Source organism: Marmota flaviventris, chromosome 18, assembly GCF_047511675.1.
Source record: "Marmota flaviventris isolate mMarFla1 chromosome 18, mMarFla1.hap1, whole genome shotgun sequence".
NCBI classification, from domain to species: Eukaryota; Metazoa; Chordata; class Mammalia; order Rodentia; family Sciuridae; genus Marmota; species Marmota flaviventris.
In genome coordinates, this window is record NC_092515.1 from 46,207,773 (window position 1) to 46,226,336 (window position 18,564).

The 18,564-nt window shown below is 43.9% G+C and overlaps 1 protein-coding gene and 1 long non-coding RNA gene across 5 annotated transcripts in view; one reads left to right on the forward strand and one right to left on the reverse strand.

Moving 5' to 3' along the window:
* Positions 1–2,101: 2,101 nt before the first annotated feature.
* LOC114106781 (uncharacterized) lies at positions 2,102–14,520 on the reverse strand. Of its 2 annotated transcripts, XR_011705368.1 has the most exons (3): positions 14,374–14,520; positions 4,270–4,352; positions 2,102–2,236 (listed from the first exon to the last, which is right to left on the reverse strand). It is a non-coding gene; the product is annotated as an uncharacterized lncRNA (long non-coding RNA). The 2 variants fall into 2 exon arrangements; XR_011705367.1 differs by lacking the exon at positions 14,374–14,520 and having other exon boundaries at positions 4,270–9,646.
* Ctcf (CCCTC-binding factor) overlaps positions 13,621–18,564 on the forward strand; it is a 46,973-nt gene continuing 42,029 nt past the window's right edge. For 2 of the 3 annotated variants that reach the window (XM_027953913.2, XM_027953912.2), the window contains exon 1: positions 13,621–13,825. The gene's annotated coding sequence lies outside the window, so the exon portion shown is untranslated. Of the gene's footprint in view, positions 13,826–17,685; positions 17,763–18,564 lie in introns of those variants that run through there. The other variant, XM_027953914.2, reaches the window with a different exon arrangement.

Here is an 18,564-nt window from a genome sequence, read left to right on the forward strand (position 1 = left end):
GCAGCAGAGCTGCATCAGTGGATGCCAGGCTTCTGGGTGTTCTGGGAAGAGAAGTGTACCTACTGGAGACTGGGGAGCCAGGAAGAGGAGAATCTTGCCAAAGGGAGGCTGGAGACCCAGATGTCTGTCCTGTCACCCAGGACAAAGTCCTTTCCCTCCCTGGGCTGCCTCATTCTCTGTAATAACAAATTTGCTGAACCCTGTGGCTTCCAACAGATGGCAGATCTGTGCTGTGTAGGAAGCAGGGCTCCTGGAAGGTTGTTCCTTAACCCTAGAGTTGCTTGGTACATGAATGTGTTAACCCAGGAGGTTAAGAACCTGTGGAAGGATGGAGTGAGACTACCGGATGGCAGGTATGTTCCAAAGAGGGGAGACCCACACCCAAGTCGAGAAATATACCCTCTATCCTTTCCCGTCTCCTTTCAGAACTTCCACTATCCACGGCTAAGGAGATAGTGCATGGACAGGGCCTCTCCCTCCCTGAGCCCACTCCGGTGTCTCAGTGCCTGTGGTGGGAGCACATTTATGTCACAACATGTGCATTCAAGTGTCGCAGGGAATACATGTGTGCCTGCACTCTGGAAGAGCCAATCAGGTACCAACAGTTGTGTGGGGAGGTACAGGTTGACCCAGATCCCTAAGAAGCCCTACCCCCCAGTGCTTTAGAGCAGTGTATGAAGAGGTTTGGTTGGGGCCTTAACCACCTGCTGGGGAAGCCACATTGAGCAGGGGGGGAATAAAAAAAACGGCAACAGGAAGGCGCACAGGAAACACCTGTGTGTAAACGCAGGTGGCTCACTTTAGGCTAGTAGGGGTGGGGGCAGGCAGACAACAGTCTTCATACATCGGCCCAGCTCTGCTCCCTCTGTAACTATGAAGGGTGACATGGATGAGATAGTCTAGTTCAGCTTTTTGGGTAGTCAGCTGGGGTAAGGCAATCAAGCCATAAAGACCAAGTTAGTGTCCAAAGCTGATTACAGCTTTGCCCCATGGACTCTTTGCAGAAGGGTCAGTTCCTGAACCATCACTAGAAGCCTCTCAGGCTTGAAGCCTCACAAGAAGCCTACTGGTATAGCAGGAAGAGGAATAAAGGGAGCTGGGTTGGGTCTCAGTTGTACAGTGCTTGCCTAGCACATGTGAAACACTGGGTTCAATCCTCAGTACCACATTAAAAATAAATAAAAAATAAAGATATGGAAAAAGAAGTTCTTAAAAAAAAGGAATAAAGGGAGCAAACACTAGCTGACCAGGTCCTGGGAAAGTGTACATGAAATGATTGGGCCGGCACAAGCTCACAGCTCAATCCATAAAACAGAACAGGGCAGGGCCTGGGCCAAAAATGGAGGATGGAAAAATGCCATTATGTCAGCCAGTAATCAACTAGGACTGTTGCTGAGAAATCCCTGCTCTCCAATGTTAGGAAGGAAAAGAACCCCTCTACGAGGAGGGTCCAGAGGCCAGAGCCTGGTCTTTAGCTCTGGCTGAGGGTCAGTGTGAAAGTCCAGGAAGGCAGGAGCTAGAATTAGGGTACTGTGAACACAGCCAAGTAAAGAACTATAAAGACCAAGACAAACACAGTACAGACCCTGAGGTCTCTGTAAGTCTTGCTTGCTCAGAGCAACATGGATCAACCCCAGAACAACCATTCAACCTCTATCCATCTGTGATTGGAAGTCAGGCCTCCTTTGCTCAGGCTTAGGCCCTGGTCTATGACATGGTGAAGGACAGGAGTATTTCCTGTCCTCCTACATCCCTATGGATGCCTCCCACTGGCCTTCACATAGGGAAAAGCACACTCTCCAATTTCTATCCTGCTGTCATGCACACTTGTTTCTGCTGCCTTGGACTCAAGGAGCCTGCTGCCCCAGGTGATGGGAGGTTGACGACATCATCAAGAGTAACAGGTACCAGGGCAAGGAAAGCCTGTTTCCAGCTGTACTATGGAGACTGTTAGCCCAAATACAAGTTAGCCTCCAAGACTGGGACACACTAAGAAGTGCCCCATCATTTGAGTCCACTCAGGCCACAGCCATGCCTTGGCCATTGTCTTCAGGGTTTTGCAAGGAGGAAGTTGATATAAAAATGCAAAAAAGGGGCCAGGTCGAGGTGGTCCAGGATACAATTTATTGTGTTGGTTATTGCTGGAGTTTCTTCCTACTTCCCTCCTTTCCTCTTGCCTTCTTTCAACCTTACCTTTCCTCTTGTCTCCCACTCTTCTTCTTCATGTTATTCAAAGCTGCAGAGAACCAAAAAAAGAAAGAAAGAAAAAAGCATGTTTGTGAAGGCAAAGAAGCAGATGGGCTGGCACGTGGGAATAGGACTGCTTCTTTGTCTCACCCACAGAGCGGGGGCGCTTTTCTTGTGTGTTTCTGTGCCTGGTGTGTGGGTACAATTTGCTGAACTCCAAGCATATGACATGCTGCCTCTCTTCCCTTCCTACCCCTAGATAGCCCTGGAGTGCCCTATTTAGAGGATCCATAGGTGGACAGAAGCTCTTGACTTGACTTCTGGGCTTGCCTTTTCTGGCTTGATATAGGAGGGTGAGCTTGGGAAGACTCCAGTAACTCATGTAAACCGCTAAGGAAGCTCAATCTATCATCTAGAAAATAAGACTACCACTGACTTGCAAGAAAGAGGCCACTTGTTCCAGAATTTATGATCAGGTGATGGCCACTAGTAGTTCAAATTTGATGTCAAAAGTCAAATCTCCATTGTCTCTGAACTTACCATACACTCAAGTCATGAGGATCAGTAAAGGCTGACTTAGAGCAGCTGAATTACTATGGCTAACACCTACATTTCTAGCTAACTCCTTTGAGTCTCCTTACGACCTCCTCTTCCTCATCAAGTATTCCCCTTAAATGCTGTTCCACAGGCTCCACTATAGGCCCTTTCCTCTTCCTTCTCTTTTTTCAGGGGGGCGGGGGGGGGGAGACATACTGTATTGAATTCAGCAATCTCTAACACTGAGCTACATCCTGAACCTTTTTATTTTTTAATTTGAGACAAGATTTCACTAAGCTGCTGAGACGGGCTTCAAACTTAGTGATTCTCCTGCCTTAGCCTCTCTTGAGTCACTGGAATTACAGGCACACACCACTGCACCTGGCTTCCTTCTCTTTCTTCAAACCCACTCCCTGGACTACCTTATCCATTCCTCTAACTCCCACCTATGCTGAGGCTCTGTGCCAATCATTACATAACTCTCATCTCCCTTATAACCCTTGCATTCAACTGCTGACTGGACACTTTTTGAACATCTGGGGCATTTCAAACTTAACAAAATCAAATTCAACACCTCAAACATTGTTTCTCCTCCAGGACTCTTGGGGTCATCAATTACCTAGTCATAAAACTTGAACCTCATCTTTGACTCTTTCCTCAATCCCCTCATCATGACCATTGGAATCCTCTCAGATAAATGCACTAAATATTTTTAAACCCTGTCTACTTTTCCATGTCCCCATTCCTCCAATTTGCTTTTGTTACAAGAAACTGCAATTGCCCTGGTATAATAATAATCATACCCCACTACAATTGCTTATTTACTTTGTACTCTTCTGGTGCATCCAAAAGTTTTGTTGACTATTCTAGGTAACAAGTACTTCCCAGGTCTAGGAAAGATAATGGTCTTGGAGTCACCAACTACCTAGATACCTGAGCCACTGTAGAAGTTACTGTGGAAATTGGTCCATGTTATATATATATCTTGAACAATTTGTTGAGAATCCACATATCATGCAATTTAACCAATTAAAGCATACAATTAATTACTTTTAGTATATTCAGAGTTGTGTAACTATCACCACAATTTTAAAATATTTTCATTACCCCCCCACAAAAAAAAACAAAAACCACTCTGCCATTTAGCTATTACCTATAAGGTCCCTACATTCTCCCCGTCTCCCAGTCCTAGGTGAGCACTAATCTACTTTGTGTCTCTATATATTTGCCTATTTTGAAGATACACACACACACACACACATTTTTTGTGTATGTATGTGATTGAACCCAGGGTCTTGCACATAATAAGCAAGTGCTCTATCACTGAGCTACATCCCTTACCCTCTGGATATTTCTTATAAATGAAATCAGGTTAGGTCTTTCCAGCTTGAGTTCACCAGAGAACTTCCATGAAGTTCCAATTCAGCAGGTCTGGCATAGGTTCAGAAAAACCTCTGTTTGACCAAACTGCATCTCCCTTTATCATACCTAGCACCCAAGGCCAGATACACATTAGGTGATCAAGAACTGTCTTTTGCTGATTACCTAAAATCTGTCGAAGGGCTGGAGATGTGACTCAGTGGCAGAGTGCTTGCTTGGCTTGGCATGCGTGAGGCCTTGGATTCAATCTCCATTGCCACCACCACCAAAAAAAAAAAAAAAAAAAAAGAAAGAAAGGAAGAAAAAAAGAGTCTTTAATAAATCTGTCTAATTCTGGGCTCCTCATACCTAACTTCTCAATTGATGTCCTAACTTCTCAATTGATGTCCTAGACTTATCTCAAAAGCAACTCCAAAACATTTTGAGCAGGAAAGTACCATATGTTCAAAGTGGAAGAAGCCTATAAACTCAAAACACTTCCTCTATGGATACCATCTCCCTCTCATATTTCCTAGCCTATAGCATAAACCTGGGTACTGGGCTGAAGATATGACTCAGCACCCCCTGTTTCAATCTCCAGTGCCAACAAAATAAAACAAAACTAAACTTCAACTGTTAGCTGCCTAAGGTATCTGAAATTTCTACCATTACAGCCCTTTCTGGTGGGGGATGGATTAGACAAAGGAAAATGAAGGGAAGGGAGGGGGTATGGGATTAAGAAAGACAGGAGAATGAATCAGACATAAGTTTCCTATGTTCATATGTGAATACACAACCAGTGAAACTCCACATCATGTACAACCACAACAATGGGATCCTAATTAGACTAAGTAATACTCCATGTATGTATGTCAAAATACACTCTATTGTCATGTATATCTAAAAAGAATTTAAAAAGAAAAAGGAAAAGGAAAAAAAAAAGCCCTTCCTCTGGGTTGAAGCATTACTGTCCAGCCAAGTTTAGGGCAGAAATCCCCCGCTGCCCAACAAATCATGTAAAAATTAGAGAAGTTGGGGGGCTGAGTGGTGTAGCTCAGTGGTACAGCATGTGGTAGCATGTACCAAGCCTGGGGTTCAATCCTCATTACCACTAGCAACAACAATTTGGAAAAGTGGGAGAAGTCAGAGAGCAGGGACACTCAGGGTCCACACAATAGGCCTCTCTTCCCCTTCTAAGGCAACCTCAGAACTGAAGTATCATCTCCAGAGGATTACTATAAAAACAGAAAGATTGTGCTGGGTTTGGTGATACCGGCCTATAATCCCCGAGTTAGGAGGCTGAGATGGGAGGATCACTTGAGCCCAGGAGTTCAAGATTACCCTGAGCAACATAGTGGAAACTCGCTTCCAAAAAAAAAAAAAAAAAATTATCTAATTGAGTGAGGAGTTCGTGTTGCCAATAGAAGAGGGTGCTAAAAGTGGAACTAAAAGTTCTCAGTACTTGGTCTGCTTTTGCCAAGAAGTTGCAGAAGGATATTAATAAGCCATTTCATTTCTTGAATTTACAACAAAACTGCACCTGACTTATTAAATACAGCTGTAAGCATCACTTGAAAGGGCAGACATGAGGGTTGGAGCAGAGTGCTTGCCTAGCATGTGTGAGGCACTGGGTTCGAACCTCAGTACCACATAAAATTAAACAAATAAAGGCATTCTGTCTGTTTACAACAACTACAAAAAAAAATAATAATAATTAAAAAAGAAGAAAGAAAGAAAGGGTAGACATGAGCCAGGCACACAGTAGCCCATGCCCATAATCCCAGCTACTTAGGTTGAGGTAGGAGGATCACCAAGTTTGAGGTCAGCCTCAGCAACTTAGTGAGATCCTGTTTGTCAAAGTAAAAAATACAAAGGGCAGGGTGTGTAGCTAAGTGGTAGAGTGCTTGCATAGCATATTTCAATAGTTTAATACCCAATACTAAAAGAAAAAAAAAAGCATGAAGATGTTTTGAAAAGTAAAATACGTACAGATGAGATGGATTTTTTTTTAGTCATAGATGAACAATATCTTTATTTTTATGTGGTGCTGAGGATCAAACACAATACTCACATGTGCTAGGCAAGTGCTCTACAACTGAGCTACAACCCCAGCCCCAAGAGATGGATTATTGAAAGGTGCCTGGAAAATGCAGATATGAGTAAAAATGACAAAATTAATCTACTTCTTAAGTATGAGACAAAGTCTTTTAGACTTTTAGTCTTTTTGCTTTTTTAGTTGTAGATACAAAACACTGTTATTTTTAAAAATATTTATTTATTTATGTATTTTTAGTTTTAGGTGGACATATTATTTTGTTTTTATGTGGCGCTGAGGATCGAACCCAGTGCCCCATGCATGCAAGGCAAGCACTCTATCACTGCGCCACAACCCCAGACCCACAATACTGTTATTTATTTATTTATTTATATGTGGTGCTGAGGATTGAACTCACTGCCTAACACACGCTAGGCAAGCACTGCCGGGTTTCTGTTCTCGAGACTAAAAGGCTCAGGGGTCACTCCAGTTAAACTGGGCTAACTCGGCTGCACGAAATAACCACACAAGAGACACAAATACCTTTTTCTTTGGGGTCGCTGTGACGGCTCCTCTGACCTTAAGGGTCCGCAGAAAGAGAGAGAGCGAGAACACGCACTGACCCCTTTATTGAGGAGAAGTTATTTGAATGAGGCAAGGGGTCAGGTTTCCGGGGGCTAAGTCTATCTTCATGATGTCCACTGCCAGCAGGTTGACTGACACCTGGGTAGGCCACACCCAAGGGCACAATAAGAGAAGGGGACACACACAAGGCACTTCCATGGAAGATTCTATCCTAAACAGGGCAAAGGGTTATATTACAAAGAAACAGGTGAGCGTAGCTTCACCCATGGGGCTGTAGCAAGACACACCCATACACGAGACACCGACCCTTGCACCCAAGAAGGGTGCCACATTTCTGTGACTGAGAGCCTCAGCACCCAGCCGGGGAGTGTAACTCAGTCACGTGTAAGGTTGGCCTCCCACAAAGCACTCTACCACGGAGCTACAACCCCAGCCCTAAAGTCTTTTAGACTTTAACAGAGCAATCATTTGAGCTGAGTGATAAAAAACAAATATGGGGGCTGGGGCTATAGCTCAGTGGTAGAGTGCCTGCCTCGCTCATGTGAGGCATTGGGTTTGATCCTCAGCACCACCTAAAAATAAATAAATAAATAATAAACATATAGTGTCCATCTATAACTAAAAAAGAAAAAAATTACGGATTTTACGGGTCTGAACAAAGCAGACATCAATAAGGAAAAAAAAAATCCCATAATCTGGAGATGATGTGGAAATCGTTAAAATGGTAAGAGAAAGGTTGGTCCTGGGCAATTAAAGTTGGTAGACAGGGAAAGCTTTCCGAACATTTTATGAGGTTTAGCATTCCTATTACCTCTAGCCCATGGTATGGGAGGACTTGCTGTCCTCACAACACTCTTATGTACTTTTATGCCCTTGATCATAACTTTTCACATTAAACACCTTGTCTCACCTATTAATACCTTTGTAATCTTTTAGATCCAGCTGAAATGAGATACCACTAGAAAATGGTTTACTCCTTTTTCTGAGTTCATTTTTTCCTGTTTTAAAAATGATTGAATTAATTTTTAAAATGTTTTTAAAATTTTTTTAAAAAATTATTGATAGACCTTTATTTATTTATTTATATGGGGTGCTGAGAATTGAACCCAGTGCCTCACACATGCCAGGCAAGTGCGCTACCACTGAGCCACAATCCCAGCCCTGAATTAATTTTTTAAAAAATCAGAATTATCTTTGAATCTCCAATACTAAAATGGGGCTATACACATAGTAGGTACTCAATAAATATTTGTTGAACTGAGGCTGGGAATGTAGCTTAGAAATAGTGCTCTTGTCTAGCAGGCATGAGGCCCTGTGTTCAATCTCCAATACCACAAAAAGAAAATAAATGTTTGCTGAACTGGACCACGTCTCACCCATTCTCAATAAGTACAAAGACAACAGAAGGATAGGCCTTTAGGCTATATACAAAAGTGAAGATTCTTGCTTATTTTTATTAGAAAATCAACACATTTCCCCTTCATCTGTTGACTTAAAGAATTAAAAACAAAACAATAACAACAACAAAACACCTAAATTATCACAATTACTACAAGCTACATGGGACATAAAAGGAGCCAAGGAAGATCTTGGAAATAGAATTTTTACGAGGATCAGCACAAAGTATGCCTCTTTCTGGCTCCAAGACCAAGGAAAAACCTAACAAGAAACTTAACTGAGTCTAATAATGAATCTAGAAAGATCAAATTTATTAGAAGGTGGACCTGGGAGTGAGGAAGTATAAAATGACAAAATTAAGGAATAACAATAGTTTACATTCATCATATGATTACTGGTACCAAGAACTATGCCAGAAGATTTACTTGTATTTGCTCATTTATTCCTTACTATTATTTCAACTATAATTATCATTCATCTTATAGAGAAGCAATTTGTAGATGAGTTGTCACAAATTTACCTGAGATCACACAACTACTAAGAAGCCAAGAGAAGACCTGAATCCAAGAAATATGACTCCCACATCCAGACAGTTAATTATATTGAGATGGTTATATGCTTATTTTGATAAATACTTTCTAGTAATTTGGATTTCCACTCTCTCCTGTAGGGAAATGATATGCCTTTTACCAGCATAAGGACACTAGTTCATTTGTCAGTTAGGCATCACTCTGCTTATCCATCAAACTCCTATGTATCTGACCCCTGAGAGATCTGCTATCAGGATAAAGACCACATTGGGTTTATGGTTCCACCTGTGAGGCTGAGAACCAGATCTTAAAATATATTGACTTTATCAAAGCCATGTGGTAAGTGGGACAGTCTTCTGCTGATAATGCCCTGAATACTCCAGTGGACTACAAACCTGAGACAGTCCAAGGGAAAAACACTCCTTCCCTCACATTCTCAAAAAAATGAGGGAGTATTCTTATAATTTCCTATCTCCTTTGCATGATACCCTACAATACTCACCTCTTGGGATTATGATTTAAAATTACCCTTTATGAATCATAAAATGCGCCCACAGTTCTCATGGGTGGGATAGTCTGGGTTAGCACTTCAGGAAACAAACGTGTTCTTATTTTTATTATCCCAACTGTCTTATAGGCTCTTATCATAATACTATCACCTCTCTCAGCTTGCTCTGCCCAGCCTGAAATATTCTATCATGTTGGTTTGGCTTTTTGTTCCTTGGTCTTAGGAACACAAAGTAGGGCACATCAGGATTTCCTATAGGGAAAAGAAAACATACACTTATGGTTCTTCCTAGTAATTTTCACCATTTTTTTTAGCCCTTTCTCAGAGAAGCACATAAGTTTCTTGTCTTCAGAAAGCACACTCCAAAGCCACTTAGACTTTATTCCTGGCTTTTAACTGATGCTTCAGAGGTCATATAGTTGTAAATAGTTAATATAACATAAGGTTACAAACATAGTTGAGTTTTTTTCTCTCCAAAATATATTACCTTATCTTTGCCCACAAAGCCTTATAGCTTACCATTAAGATGATTTGAAGTGCTGGGTGCGGTGGCACACACCTGTAATCCCAGTGGCTTGAGAGGCTGAGGTAGGAGGATTGGAAGTTCAAAGCCAGCCTCAGCAAAAAAAAAAAAAGCAAAACGCTAAGCAGCTCAATGAGACCTGTCTCGAAATAAAAAATACAAAATAGGGCTGGGCTGGGAATGTGGCTCAGTGGTTGAATGCCTGAGTTCAATCACTGGTACCCTGCCCTCCCAAAAAAGATGATTTGAAGCAAAGTGTTAAAGAAAGGTACTAAAAGAAAAAGAAGCTAAGGATTCATTTATTTATTTTTGTGATGTTAGGGATCAAACCCAGGGTTTCATGCATGCTAGGTAAGTACTCTAATATGAAGCCATATCCCCAGACCAAAGCTAATGTTTTATTTTTTGGTACCAGGGATTGAACTCAGGGGCACTTAAGCATTCAGCCACATCCCTAGCCCTTTTTATTTTGAGATAGGGTCTCGCTAAGTTGCAGAGGCTGGCCTCAAACTCGTGACCTTCCTGCCTCAGCCTCCCAAGTCACTGGGATTTTAAATACAAGTCAGCATTATTACTGTGTCTAGTACCTAAGTTTCAAGTCTACTTCTTGACACTAGTCTCTTTAGCAGAGAATATAAAATGTAAATATCCCAATATCCCAGAGATATCTGTCTAGTAATTTTCCTCTATAAATTGGCCTTTTTTTTTTTAATGTTTGCGTCCTAACGTGTACATAATAGATAGTTAGGAAAATTTGGTTTATAGCAAAGAGAAGTCAAGTACATTTTTAAAAATACGTCACACAGCCAGGCATGGTGGCGCACATCTGTAACCCCAGCAGCTGGGGAGGCTGAGGCAGTAGGATCACAAGTTCAAAGCCAGCCTCAGCAACAGTGAGACGCTAAGCAATTCAGTGAGACCCTGTCTCTAAATAAAATACAAAATAGGGCTGAGGATGTGGCTCAGTGGTTGTGTGCCTCTGAGTTCAATCCCTGGTACTCCCCTCCCCCCAAATACTTCGCATATTTCTAGAATAGTATCTAATCTAAAACAAGCAATTGGGATTAGAAGTAAAAAAAAAAACAAAACTTAGGTATGGGTGTTGAGAAACCAATTTCTTCATGTCTGCACCCAAGCAGCTGATTGTTGCTAGAGGAAAAAAAAAAAAAAAAAAAAACCATACACTGGGGACTAGGGATGTAGCTCAGTGGTAGAGTACTTGCTTAGCATGCTCACAGCCCTGTGATGCTTCAATCCCCCGCATCACTTAAAAACAAAACCATGCACCAGATCATCTGTTTTAACTTTTTTAGATTTTTTAAACTGCAGATGGACACAATACCTTTAATTATTTATTTTTATGTGGTGCTGAGGTTCGAACCCAGTGCCTCACGCATGCTAGGCAAGCACTCTGCCACTGAGCTACAACCTCACCCTGTTTTAACTTTTTAAACTCACAATCACAAAACTTAAATTGGTACCCAATACCACTAAGGAAGTCCTATCAAAGACTTGCTTTACACTTCCCCTGCATTTGCAACCATCTTTACTTTGGTTACCCTTATTATCAGTGGAAACATCCCTGTTCCTATCCAAGGCCAATTCTCCCTGTTCCTTAAAATCCTCCAATAGATTTCAGTCTTCTGTAGGTCAAGCACAGATCTCTCCTGTATTACTCTACCTTCTTGTCCACTGTAGCACTTCCAATAATGAATAAACATGCTCAAGAACCCGGTCCCATCTCTTCTTTTTTTGGTACTGGGGATTGAATCCAGGGGCACTTTACCACTGAGCTTCATCCATCCATAGCCCTTATTTTTTATTTTGAGACAGGGTCTCACTAAGTTGTTTAAGGCCTTGCAAAATTACTGAGACTGGCCTAGAACATATTGTCGCCTCCGCTACCCACACACACTTTTGGTACTGGGGATTAAACTCAGGGGTGCTTAACCACTGAGCAACATCCCCATCCTTTTCTTGTATTTTATTTAGAGACAAGGTCTCAATAAGTTGCTTAGGGCCTTGCTAAATTGCTGAGGCTTGTTTTGAACTTGCGATTCTGCCTCAGACTCCAAAGCTGCTGGGATTACATGCACTACCACACCCAGCTTGGCCTAGAACTTAAGCTCTTCATACCAGGTCACTGAGAGTACAGGTGTGTACCCCTCCCAACCAGCCCCTACCATCTTTTAAAACATTTCCTGTGGGCTGGAGGTGGAGCTCAGTGGTAGAGCACTAGTCTAAGCATGTGCAAGGCACTGGGTTGGATCCCCAGCACCCACAAACAAACCCAAACAAACAAAACCCTTTCCCTTGACCTCATGTTTCTACAATGATCCCTAAATTTTTCTGCTTGCTTCACAGAAAATGTCTCTCAAGTTGCCTACAGGTGATGTCTCTTAATCCTTCACTTTTCTGTTCAATCATCAACCCATACTAGTCAGTTGATATCCTCAATTGACCCAATGTGACTCAGCCCAAGGTACCAATGATTCTCCAGCGACCATCAAGGTAACCAATTTAATAGCCATGCCTCTGGCCCAAATTAACCAGAACTCTCAGCAGCACTGGACAGATGCTGCTGCTTCTGCTATGTGTGAAACCATTTCTGCCCTTGGACTCCACAACTCAACACTCTAGATCTCCTTGTCTTTCTGGTTGCTTCCTATCAACTTCTTTCTCCATTAGCCTCTCTCTAATGTAGGAGTGCCCCAGAACTTGGTCTTTGAACTTCTCTCTTTCCTCCAAGTCATGGGTCCAAGCCCACACTTGTGGTTGAATCAGTCATGAAGTTTTAAAACATCTGATTTAGTTGCCAAGATCTAAAAATCTGGAAATTTTACATTTTTTAAAATTCGGGTTTTGATTTCTTTAGGGGGAAAAACAGTATGTCAACTTGGGGCGAGTATTCTCACAACAGCAATCAGCTGGATGGAGCAGAAGCCACTTCCTTGACATTGGGTGCATTTGTTATCTGCGATGTCTAAGGCAAGGGGATTTAGATATGAGTCACATTCCTGCAATATCAGAAGGGTCTCCTGCCAGAACCACCAAAACACCTTGCAATCTGCCTCGGTCAACTTCACTGGTCGCTGGTTGGGCAAGGAACCTCGTGGGGAGGAGGGGGGGTAAGGACTCCGCCCACACGGAACTTAATAGTTCTCAGGCAAAAATACGCACATTTAAAAAAAAACAGAAACAGAATTACATCGCACCAATACAGAAAGTCCTTTCTGCAAAAGACGACTGTTGGGGTCATGTAAAAGCGTTAAGTCTGGTCTTCCGCTGCCTCTCCGGGCTGAGGACATCCACAGGAGGCCCGGTTTTAGGAGAGCCTGTTCTAGGAGGGAGAGAACTTCAGAAGCCACTGAGCAATAACAGCTTTTCTTGCCATTGCCCTGTGACGCTGGACTGTATCTACAGGACGCGCGAGGACCTGCCGGTCTCTACTCAGAGGCGGGCCTGTGTGGCGTTCGGAGGGCGGATGGAGCCCGGTTGAGGCGGAGACTGGGCGGGGCCGGGCCCAGGAGCCGCCTCAGCCCCACGGTCCCGCCCCGCGCGAGCTTCCTCCAGGAATCCCCACTCCCCCAAACCTTTACGGATTTAATGGGCAGAAGATAGCTGCCGAACCAGGTCAAATAGATCAGGATCGAGGACCGCCCAGAGGAGGCGGCCTCCGCACAGGAAGCTCCACCCAGCAGGAGCCGGGACTCCACGGCGCCGGCAGAGCCCACGCGCGACCGAGCGAGGGCGCGGGAGGGCGCGAGCGGCGTGACTACGCGACTCGCGGCGCGTCCCGTGACGCCATCGCGCCCGCTTTTGAAAGTTGGCGCCCGGGGCCGCCTCCCATGCTGCCCTGCGCCAACCCCTCCCCTCACCTTTCCTCCCCCGCCCTCCACTCGCCGCCCGGCCGGCCCCCCCCACCCGTCCCTTCCCTTATCAGCACCGCGGCCCCGGCAGCGCCGACGCAGGCGCACTGCACCGCGCCGCCGCCATTTTGTGTCCGAGCCTGTGGAGCGATTAAACCGTGCGCGGAGCTGCTTCTTTGGCGGCAGCGGCGGCAGCGGTAGCCGGTGCGGGCGCGCGGAGCTGGCCGGGGACGCCGGGTGGCCGGAGCGGTGGAACGGCGGCGGAGCGGGCGCCGCGGGGGGTGTGGCGCGGAGGTAAGGGGGCCCGGGGTGGAGGAGGTTTCGCGGGCCGCCTCTAGGTGTCACGATGGGGCCGCTCCGGTCGGCGCTGGCTGCAGCCCGGCGCCAGCGCCGCCGCCGGGGGGTGTTTGTCTCCCTCTACCGTCCCTGCTGCGGCGCGGCCGCCGCCATTGCCCGTCGCCGCCGCGGCCCGGCCCCCCCTCCACGCCCGCCTGCTAGGCCTTCCTCTTGGCGCACGCTAGGCCGCGGGCGGCGGCGGCGGCGACAGAGGCCCGCGCGCTCGGAGACTCCATTTTCCTTCCTTTGTCTCTGCCCTCGAGGCCGGTTCTTGGCCCGACTGATCGCCCGGCCACGGCCCGCCCTCTGTCCTCCGCCCCTCCCGCGGCGGGTGGCCTCAGCCGAGACTCGTTCTCAGCGCCCCGGCTTCCGCGCCCGGTTAACTCCAGGGTCTGGACCCTTTGCCGCCGCGCGCGCAGCCGGATCCCGGTGCCGTATGGGTGTCTGGTCCCGGCCGACGCGTCTCAAATTACCCATCCTCCAGTTTGTCCGGTCCCGGAACCTACCGGCTGCCCTGCGTGCGTCCCCAGCCGCTCGGCTGCTCGGCAGTCGCTCCCGGTCCGCGCGTCACCGCCGCTGGTCTCCGTCTCCGCCGAGTGGCGCAGGCGGCGCTGCTGCGGCTGCGAGCAGAGGGACCCCAGAGCTGCCGAGAGCTCCCTCTGCAAGGCTGGTTGAGCTGCCAGCGCCTCGACGCCGCCCGAGCGGGCGGGGGGACGCGCGCTCGCCGCCCCCGCCAGGCCCCGCTGCGCCCCCAAACTCGCGCTCGGGCTCTTCATCCGATAGGCCCGCTACGGGGGACTAAAAAGATGAAAGTTCCCCATCAAATAGTTTTTGTCCAGCCAGAGTTGGACTCTACCAAGCACCTTGAAGTGATGGCCTCACTTTGTGCGCTCAGAGATCTCAAAGGGACAGAAACTTAATTTCACTTTGATTTCAAGTGACATGACAAACTCCTGAATTCTGGAGTATGTGCTGTCTAATGTCCCGATGCTAACTTACTGCACTATATAGTACCTGATGCTTTAGGGCTAGGCAAGGCAGTTTTGCCCCCGGAATTGTGCAATCTGATCTAAAGCGCCAGTAGGGCAGAATGAATTTATTCTTGACTCGACTAGTAATTTGCCCATACGCTGAAATGTGAGGGTTGATGTTGTAATTGAATCCTAGGTCACTCGCTGCAGATGGTTTATAAATATCTATGCCTAATGTAACTACTCTTCAGTAGCTGACTTCCTGTATCCCTGAGTTCAGCATTAAGTAAACAGTCACATACATGAAGTCCTCATTTTTTGAATTTCGATCAAATAGAAAAGTTGAAATACCTATCCACATTTTCCCATAGGGGAAAAGAAGTTAAACAGGTCAAATATTTAAATTGACTCTATCCTTAAGTCTTGCATCATTAAAAAGCTTCCGCTGTTGAATTGCTGGAGTTTTTTTTTTTTCTCTCTCTCTCCCTTCCTTCCCTGCTGCTGCTCACGTATTCTAGTACCTTAATACAGTACCCTTTAGCCGCTGTTGTATCAACTCAGGTTCCTTAGGAGAGAAGAAAGTCTGGATTGAAGTTTTTAAAGGAAGAAAAGCTAGGTTAAATTTATGTGGACGACAAAACACCCTGGTGCTATGTAAAGTTGTTGTGTCCAGTGTATGTAATCTCAATCTATAGGTCCTTGAAGCAGTCTTGGTCCATATGCAACTCTTTCAATATCCCTTTTTTGAACTCTACAAGGTGTTTTCAGTCCCCCTCTTCTCCAGTAGAATTATACTAAGTAACTAGGTATAGTAATGTTGATGGAGTGTCAAGCTTGGGAATAGAACCACCTTTAAATTATTTAATACTTCATTTGAGTAATTTATTGCATTCTTTTGTGTTTTCAGTGTTCTTTTTGAAATTGTGGATGACAAGTGGCATATTTTATTTTTTAAAATAAGCTCCACAGAAGTTTAAAATTCAGCAGGTTTATAATCGAGCTAGGAGTACATTTTGTTTTCCCAGATTATCATTGTGCTTCACAGATCATATTTTGCTTTTTGAATTGGTTTTTCATATGTGGTCATTACCTTCTTAGTCTTGTATCATTTATGCTGTCTTAATGGTATAGACCTTGTCTATATACTTGCTCTCCTTTGAGATTCTTATATGCCAGGGAACATACTTGGTTTTTATTGGGAAAACCAAATCTGTAGAAAAAATAAATTGAGGATGAATTCATATGTCAAAATAACCCAAAGGACCTCAGTAGTATGAGGAAAATTATAAGAATGTTTGCCTACATAAGGAGATACAGCTTATTTAAAGAGTAATTGTAGGGGGCTGGGGATGTGGCTCAAGCGGTAGCCTGCTCGCCTGGCATTCGTGCAGCCCGGGTTCGATCCTCAGCACCACATACAAACAAAGATGTTGTGTCCACCGAAAAACTGAAAAATAAATATTTAAATTCTCTCTCTCTCTCTGTTAAAAAAAAAAGAGTAATTGTAAAAGTTTTTCTTAAGGATCCATTCAATCTACATAGGAACATATAAGAGATGTGACTATTATCTTTAGGGTGTAAATTCTAAGGGATTTACCATTCTGATTTAAAGGCCATTCAGAAATGAGGGCAACCACCTGGGACTTATGAGTGGCTTGGGGAATTTCTTGGCAGAGACCACCTGTGGCTAACTGAGGCCCTTGGGAGAAGTCCCATGGCAGAGTCTTGCACAGTGGTACTTGCTGGCAAAGAGTCGCCTCTAGAGACTTTTTGTTTATTTGTTTCAGAGATGCTGCTGGCATCACAGCCACTCCACCTCATGTACTATATAGTTTTCATCTCATCTTTTAAAATTGGAAGCTTACCATGGCCCTCTACCTACCTTATTTACCTGTCTTGGTTCCAGATGACTTCAACCCTTTTGCCAAATATTAGATTCTTTTTCAGACAACTAAGATTTCTTATTATTTAAGACTTTTTGAAAAGGGACATATAAGTTTCGAAGGAACAGTAATGGTAAATAATGTGTAACTTTGGAGACCATGATTCTCAGTTGGATATGTAGATTTGTCTCATCACATTTAAACACCTTTAAACTTTTTCTAGTAGTATTTACTATATTTCCTGTTAGTATCCTTGTGCATTTTCTCAGTGATTTAGTATGTGAGTGCCGAAATGTTGCATTGCAAATTGGTTACTGACATATATCCCAAGGGCAATATATTATCCCATACTTAATCTTCATTTTAGATCACTCTTAGGATTTTTAGGGGTATAAAATTCCATTCCCTTTGAAGCATGTTGATGATGATAGGAACTCTAGGCCAATGCACATGCCTTTAATCTCAGCTAATTGGTAGGCTGAGGGAGGAAGACCAGAAATTTGAGGCCAGCCTGGGCAATTTAGCAAGACCCTGTCCCAAAATAAAAATTTTAAAATGGGCTGGCCAGAGATGTGGCTCAATGATAAGTGCACTTGCCTAGCATGTGTGAGACCCTGAGTTCAATCCCCAGTAACCCTCCCCAAATATATATACACACTACAGTACAAAAGTGTTTATTGAACTAAATATACTAATTCTCTGTGTTGTAAGTTGCCTCTCAACAGAGACTTCTTAGCTTGGTCTAAGAAAGTATAATGTCAGCTTTGATTTGTGGGGTAGTTCATTGTGAAAAGGATTTCCTCTTATTTATATCTCATATTCCAAATCATTTAGAAGCTCTTAATTCAAATTTAGTTCTTATATTTATTTCACTTTGGTTTCTTTCTTTCTTTCTTTCTTTCTTTCTTTCAGTTCCACTCTACCATTGCTTAAAGCTTAAAATTCATATTGTAACTTAGTGGAAGAAAATGTCAGCTAACAAAGTATTCCATTGTTTAACTGCAGAAGTATTTCATTGCTATTCTTCTAGGATTTTCCGAGGTCAGTGAAAGCTCTTCTCCCTATAGTATATTACCAAACTGAAAATTAGTTGTGCAATGTAAACTAACTTAATCAGTAAGATCACTGTTTACTGAAGATAAGGAAATAAATTGTTAAAGGACTATTATTGTGGCTGTAAGAATTAATTTTGGGAATGGATATAGCTCAGTAGTCAAGTGTTTTGCTTAATGTTCATGAGGCCTGGGCTCAATCCCTAGCATTAAAAAATATTTTAAAAATATTTTTGGTGGTTTGAATACTTGTGCTATTGATTGTAATATATATTCTATATTCTTGCTTGCTTTTTTTAGCCAGGAGGTACTGGGATTGAACCCAGTGGCATTCTGCTTCCAAGCTGTGCCCCCAGCCCTTTTTATTTTTTGAAACAGGGCCTTGCTAAGTTGCCAAGGCTGGCCTCAAACTTGTATCTTCCTGCCTCAGCCTCCTAAGTCACTGGGATGACAAGTGTGTGCTTCTGTGTCTGCCCTTGAGAGTACTATTTAGACAATTACAAATCTTTAGTCTTTTATATATCCACAAATTTTTTTTTTTTTAAAGAAAGAGTGGGGGGGAGAGAGAGAGAGAGAGAGAGAATTTTTTAATATCTATTTTTTAATTCTCGGCGGACACAACATCTTTGTTTGAATGTGGTGCTGAGGATCGAACCCGGGCCGCACGCATGCCAGGCGAGCGCGCTACCGCTTGAGCCACATCCCCAGCCCCACAAATGTTTTTTTAAAAAAGTGAATGTTTTGTAATTGACCTGATGGACATTTGTGGAATGGTTCATTTAGTGACATTA